The following is a 7,956-nucleotide window of genomic DNA, read 5'->3' on the forward strand; positions in this document are numbered from 1 at the left end:
AAACCATACTGACAACACATTGATGTAGCTATTGCTGAACAGTGTCTGCACAGCATCAAGGCCACATCTGTTTCTTATTCTACACCACCACTGATTAGGTTGGGGGTCCACAACAGTTTGAGAGGGAACAGACAGACAACCCAAACCAAACAAAGGGGAATTAGTTGGGCATTGGTCTACTTGAGGAAAATGGTGAGTGATGCCTTTGCATCACTCATTTTCTTTTCCTCTACTTCTGCTTTATCCTTCACCTACTATTTTTTTAATTAATATTTTGACACCCAGAATTTCTTGGGTTTAATCGTCATTTCTTTTTCCCCCATACCACTGTGGCAGAGAATGAGTGAGGGCTGTGTGGTGCTTATGCTACCAGCAGTAAACTACAATGCATGGAGAGAACTCAAAAAACCAGGCAATAATTTTAAAAGTATTGTGGACCCCAAGAATCTCTTTGAGAAAGAAAGCATTCCTCTGAACAATCAATTGCTCAGTGGTGCAACTGAACTTCAAGGTAATGGAACAATATGATATAGTCATGTCACGTTTGTTTTAATAAAGAAAGAGAAGGACTTGTTAAAGCATAGAATATTTGTCAAAAAAACTTTCACTTAAACAATGATGCTGATTTTCATTCTCTAGAGGTTAACATGATTATAGATATAAAACAAAAATTAAATGCTCCCTGCTTAAAAATATCAAAAACCAACTCATGTTACAAGACATGATTTAACTTGTGAAACTCATTGTAAAGTGATTGAAAAAGAATGAACAGTTGCTTATAAAACTGGCAATACCAGTTATAAAAAAAGCCACTCAATACTATTATAAGTATGATAGATGGGTTTCTTGTGTTCGTGAATATCTGTAGCACTAAAATGATACAGTCTTCTGAGTCATTTTAGCTGCATGTTCCACTGGATCGAGGTTTCCCCTTTTGTCTTCAGCACTATGGCCTAAATATGAACTGTTCCCAGTAAATTGGAATACTTGTCCCACATGCTTAGTTGCACTATGGAAATGATACCTGCTTTGTACAATACAATTAAATTATTCTAACCATGTGCTTCAAAATTTAATTGAAATTGCAATAAATAAATAAAAAAGAGCACTTTTCATCTATATGAGATAATGATTTTGCAGAAACAAAGTCTTAATTTTTTTAAAGTTATATCTGACTCCATCCAGATTTCTGTAGGTAGGAGGAGAGTCATGGACATTGAACCAAATTTAACAGCTAGCCCCTACATGCAAAAGGCAGCACCCAAGCCCATAAGCAGGTGTCCACACATACTGGGTACAGCTACAAATTGTGTCACCCTGAACACAGCAAATAGCAAGCAAGAAAAACAAATCCTATCCCACCATGTATGTGTAGCAACCATTATGAACATATGCCATGGGCAACATTTTCCTTACACCACTGTTGAGATCTCTTCCTTCCTGGCACATCGGAAGGACTCAGTAGCTCTGCACCATCAAACATCCTCTGCTGCCAGCTGCATTCCTTCTGGCTTTCTAGAGACCATAACGTATCCTTCTATCAAGTACATGAGAAGCAGTTGCTACAAAGCCAATGCCGTAGTTAAATCCACGTTGCACTATTAGGCCTCATTTCTAGAACAAGCAGCAATCACAAGTATTGATCTAGAACAAACAGCAATGACAAGTATTGAGGCCATGTTGCTGAGAACACAGCTGCAATGGGTAGGACATGTCTCAAGGATGAAGGACCACCGCCTCCCTAAGATGTTACTTTATGGTGAACTTACCACCGGTTACCGCAAGAGAGGAGCCCCAAAGAGAAGATACAAGGACTCTCTGAAACAACATCTCAGCCTTGGCCATATTGATCAACATAACTGGTCTACTCTGACCTCCAATCAGGGCGTCTGGAGACACACCATCTGTAACGCTGATGAGAACGCACACAGGATCACTCTTGAGGAGAAAAGGCAACGCAGAAATTCTGCCTTGCAGAATATACCTCCTAAAGAATCTTTCCGCTGTACCTTTTGCAACCGGACGTGTCTATCTCGTATTGGCCTTTTTAACCACCAACGTGCTTGTAACAAACACGGGTAGTGCCCTTCCCAAATCTTCGTTGGCGACGCCCAGCCATGATTAGGCCTCGTTAAAAGGTTACACCAAAACATTTTCCCATAAAAAACTACCAGTTTTCTGACCTTGGTACGCTCCTGTGGACTGGTTGATCTTGCCAAAACTTCAGCAGAAATTGGCAGATAGGCTGACCCTTGGCTGTGACCATGTCACCTAGCTCAGCAAGACACTTTAATTCCACTGGAAAACTTTTGCTGATTTGCTGTTGTCCAAAACTGAATAAACTGCCTGGCTGTAAGTCTGCTTAAGTCTTTCTGCAGCAAATTACCCAACATCTAATGGTATCGTATCTTAATTTCCTGAATAATTGTCTGGTAGATATTTGGGATGTCTAAGTATTTATCTTGCAAGCCTAGCAGCTGCCAAAAAAAAATAGGGGGGGCACTGAAGATCCTGTTAAACAGTTCCAGAGTAGAATATTTCTTTCTGAAGTTCTGCAGCAAAACAAGTATCAACATAATTGTGTGGTGCTTTTTTTCCCCTTATAGTTTTCTAGAAAGATTTTTTTAATATACATGTTTTATTTCCAATCATATTGTACTCACAATATTAAGCAACATTTGTTGATGACAACACAGAAAGAACATGGCGATCACAGAGAGAATACAGATACTATATCAGCATATATTGCAAACTCTGTTAACGTGTGAATTTTCAATGCAGTATAAAATGAAGTTTAGCTTCTAAAATGCATAGGCAATATGTCTAGAATCTTTTCTCTAAGGTTTTAATCAAAATTTTTTGGGGGAAAAACTCCTAACAGCACAAAGAAGGTTACCTTGCTCCCAATTTTTTGAAAGAGAAAGACATCCAATTCTACCAATACCTAGAATATACAGGAATAGCCTATATGATAACTCTTGCTTGATATTTAGCAAAGTATTTGGAAGCATTTTATATCACTAAGTGGAAAATTCTTTCCTGTCTTACAGAGCAGATATATTAAGAAATACTGAAATGTATATTTAGATTTAAGAACATCCTTAAGTCCCTTTAAAGTTATTCTCTTAAAACTAAACAAATGAAGAAAATAAGCTGAATAGAACAGTGTGAAAAGTACATGGTTCTAAGTGATCGGGTGCACTAAAGCCTCACGAGCCCACTGAAGTCAGCCAATACTAGGAAACAAACGCTTCCCAATTATCAAGACGGGTTCACGGCTCAAAAGCTTTGTCTTTCTCTTTACTTCCACCAGATGGTGGTATATTGCAATGAAACGACTCCTGAAGACCGTTCTCTTCTCAATGCCTAAAAAGCAAGGGAAATTCTTCATTAGTAAAGTGACTTTTCTTCCAGTATTTTCTTTATTTTTGATGATTGATTTTTAGAGAAAAATCACAGTTATTATATTTTTAATCAAATATTTTAATATCTTTCTATTCCACTTCAGCAATCATTCCTGACAAAATGGTTTTCATCTGTTTCTTCTTAAAAGAGTTTACTAGTTATAGTTTGCTCTCTGTCTCACATACAATACTGTGCACCTTTTGGTGGATTAGTTGCAAGGTCTGAGCATTCCCAAGTAAATACTTAAACCTTAAGCACATATCATTATATAACTCCTGAATGTTCTGAATGCCTTGACATCAGATCAAGGAAGACTTAACTTTGTCTTAAAATGTGCCTTGGCTTCAATACAAGAAGATTCCCACTGATTCTGAAACAATTGCCTCAGCGAACAGACGAGCATGTGAATAAAGTCACATCAAAAGCCCTAACACGTCCTAGAACTGAGTAACTCGGTAGAAACAGTGGATCTTGAAGACCCTACAAGGAATGAGTTTTTCTTGCAAGTGCCATGGATATTGGTGGCAGGGAGTGATGTGACCTGTGATGTTCGAGGTAGTTAATACTCTTACACTTCATTTCCAAGTATTGTAGTATATTGTATTAGAATCCATATACATAGACATTTAAGCACTTAAAAGTAAAAAAAAAATAAAAAATTGTCAAAGGTCTCCCCATTAAAAACTTTCTCTTTGCATCTGAGAATAGAGGTCTTTTATTGAGATACTGTTATTTCAGCCTCTGAACTGAATGGAAGTTCCATGTTACTGGTTTTAACAAAGGAAAAACTTAAAAGGGAAAATATAATGCTTTGTCTACTCTTTATTCACTGTGTCTCTCCAGACAATGCCTTGATATCCATTCATAAGTAAAAGGGTTCAGCTTGCTAATCTTTAAGTTCCAGAGGCTGATTTTGGGGTCCCTGGAAACATGATGCTTAACACAAGTCCGGATACTCCACCCTAAACTATGTGGATCTGAAAAGCAAACTTCAAGCAGGACTGTTTTCTAATTATCCTGTGTTCATGTGCAAGTCAATGTATCAGAAGCTAAACATAATTAAAACAGATATTCTACCCTTTGGTACCAAATATGAAGCAGCTCAAACTCCTAGCTCTGCCAAATTATTCTCTGCCATGTTGATTGTTACCTCCTCATCTATGTGGTCACCAGTAAGACAGATCCTCATAAGACCACTGATCATGAACAGCAACTCATCGTTTGGTCTACTTACTCTGGATTACAAATTGGCTGCTATGACACAGTACAGCTGAACTGGTAGCATTCTCTACAAAAGCTTCTTCTATTGCTGCTCATCTCCCCAAGTCCAGAGTAGGAACTAATCTACCCCATCCAAAAAAGAAAATGAAGGGAAAACGCACTTTTTTTTTCTGTTAAAATCAAGTGTTCGCTATGGCTTGGGAAACTGATGAGCAAAAGAGTCATGGAAACTTTTGTTATTAACTCATAGCTTTGTTTGCTCCTGAAAATGGACCTGAAATATTTTTAAGGCAGGGAATTTGATCTAAAACCTATGAATAATTTTCCAGTCACAGTTTAGAGTTTATGTGCTGCCATGGTTTGTAACTTGTCTGTTTGAAACAGTTTGACTAAATAGCAGCATGCAGAAAGCACCGTTTTCTAAAAGGCAGTCTTGACTGACCTGATAAAAATCAGGCATGCAGAGCTATTAGCAACTTCAGAAAAATCGATTCCTTACTTTGCAAAAGGTAAAGCAGTGTCCTGCAACAATAAGATCTAAGACAGTGATGCTTACTAAGTTGCTGTAGAAGAAGAGAAAGGGCCCTACTGTTATAGTCTGTCTCTCTTGCTTTCTTTCCTCCTTGCCTTCTTTTGTCCAGACTATTCATCAACTCACCACTCTCTCCTTTTTTTGTTAAAGATTTAAAGAGAGAGTGCATATCTAATAAAGAGTATATTACAAAACTTTGTATTAGAGATGTAACTTTTGTAGCTCCAGTCCCTGGTTCTGAAATTAAATAAAATCTTGAATTTTCTACTGGTATTGTGCAAAATCTGATCAAGACATCAGCAGTAATCACAAACACTGTTGGAAGGAAAATTGTGATTGCCAGCCTAAAACTTCAACAGCACTTTTTTTTCCTAGTAACAGAATTACAAATGTAAAGTTTAGGTTCATGACTCAACCAGGAAAAAAGGAAAACCTTTAAAATCACTTTAAAATGGAAAACAATCTCATGGCACCGATAATAAAGACGACTTAAAGAAGAGTGAGTAGCTTCTTTGTACAGACAGATTTCTCAAAGTATATAAACTTCAGCACATTCACAAATACCCATTGAATAAAGATTCAAATATATGCAACATTCTGTCACACCCTGTAAGACATCTTTCCTTCTAGAGAAGGTTTTCAAGATTTCCTGTCATTTTTCAGTGACAAAAATTATCAAGCCAATGTATATAAATAAGCTTGTACCTAATCTCTCTGGGGAAACACATTTCCATAGAATATCTTTTGAAATAAATATTTAATCTTTCCTCATTTTTCCACACTCTGCAAATTTTTTTCAACATTTCTTTATGTAAATTGCCTATGAGGTTTTCTTTAGTTGCAACTATATAACACGCTCATAACCACATTTCTATTAGTTCTGAGAATCTAATTTTTAATTCAATAATTATAAGCCTTTATATTATTTTATTATTATTATTTAAATTTTATTAAAATTTTATTATTTTATCTAAAATAATTTAATCTGAAATCTCTTCCCTTTTCATTTCCAAAATATTTTATAAATCTTTGATAGTTCTCTCAAACACTCACTCAATAAATATCTCCATGACACCAGGACCAGTGAGGTGATTATTACTTCAAATATTACTTTCTTCTTTTTCAGTTTTTTTTCAGGGATTATGTCTTTTCCTGGCTCATATTTTTCATTTGATGAGGATCATTGTGTAGGTAGAAACTTCTTTGACTCAGTATAGGCACATGGCATGTTTATAACATTTGAAGTTGGAGTGCCTAGTCCAAGGTGGATTGTTTGTTTACAGATAGATAATTCCTGATACAGCATTTTTCTCCTAAAGTTCCTCTCTCTTCATTAGGCATGGAGGAAGTCTGCATAACTAGCTTAGACCTAGATATCTGACTCTGATGAGATGAATTCCACATGAGAAGTCTCTAATACTTGCCAGACTAAAACTGTGAAGGATTGAACTCAGTGACCTGGATGATGTCTTCTACTCCTATGGTGGTTTGTGTTACTTAACATGAAATTTCATACACTTTTAATTCTCTAGCAACTATACTTTTACAATCCATGTACCAATCAGGATGCTATTAAGGAATTGCCATTTTTTGGAGTACTATTGATGTCCTGTAATTTAGAATGGACCAAGTTTCTAGATAACAGTTAAAAAAAAAATAAGTGCACTAGGATATCCATGGTATCTTCTTCTATTGATTGCTCTTCTCAAAGAGCAAGATGAGATTCTGGTTTGTGTGTTTTCACCCTCTACTGTTGACTGGGTGCCACTTCAATAGGAAAACTGAAATACTGGTTCTCACAAATTTGTTTTCAGCAATCCCAGGAAGACAGGTAAGAGCCTGGTCTTTCTTATTCTTGGAAAAGGCCAGATGTAATCTTGTACTCAGTGTCAGAAAGGAAGCAACTTTAAAGAATGGCAATATATTTCTGAAGAAGTTTTCGTTGTGTTATGGGGGGAGCAACACAGCAGCTTTCTCTCTGTACCTATTTTCTTCATTTAGCTTTAATAGCAACCATTTACTTTACTTTTTCTTTGAGTCACTTATGCTATTTTATCCAATAATCATTTCCAGCTTACAGAAGGCTTCCCTCCTGTCACTTTTGCAATATCTGAGGGTTTTTATATATCTACTGGTACCTTAGAAGACTGAGGCTTCTCGTCACCAAATCATTTCATTTTCTCCTACTCCAAATTAGGTGCTCAGGTCAGGTCCAGTGTGACTGTACAGGACATAGAGTTGATTTCCTGAATGTTGGAAGGTGATGATCACACTTACTTCCCAGCTGTGAAGCTCACAGCCATACCAGATGAGATCAGCTATGGGTCATAGTTTTTGTCAGCTCTGCTAACACACAGAAAGAATTAAGAAACTATTGAATTTTTTTAATATTACTTTTTTTTTTTCACATGAAACAAGCATAAACATTCATTTTTCTGGCCAGTAAAATCAAGTAACATCCCTGCAAAGCTCTTCTTTTGATGAGATACACCTTAACAGAGATATGGCAGAGAACATTGTATACGGTGTCTTCCCATACTAATGTATGCTTGTGTGTATCATAGACTCATAGGACGGTTTATGTTGAAGGAGACCATAAAGATCATCTAGTTCCAATTGTCCCCTGTCTTAGGCAGGAATACCTTTCACTGCACCACATTGCTCATAGCCCCATCCAACCTGGTCTTGAACATTTTCAAGGATGGGGTATCCTCAACTTTTCTGGGCAACCTGTTGCAGTCTCACCACCCCCACAGTAAAGAATTTCTTCCTGTGTGTATATATATTAGCAAAAGAAA

This window comes from Manacus vitellinus, unplaced genomic scaffold (genome assembly GCF_001715985.3).
Source record: "Manacus vitellinus isolate BGI_N305 unplaced genomic scaffold, ASM171598v3 scaffold_5_pilon, whole genome shotgun sequence".
Classification (NCBI taxonomy): Eukaryota; Metazoa; Chordata; class Aves; order Passeriformes; family Pipridae; genus Manacus; species Manacus vitellinus.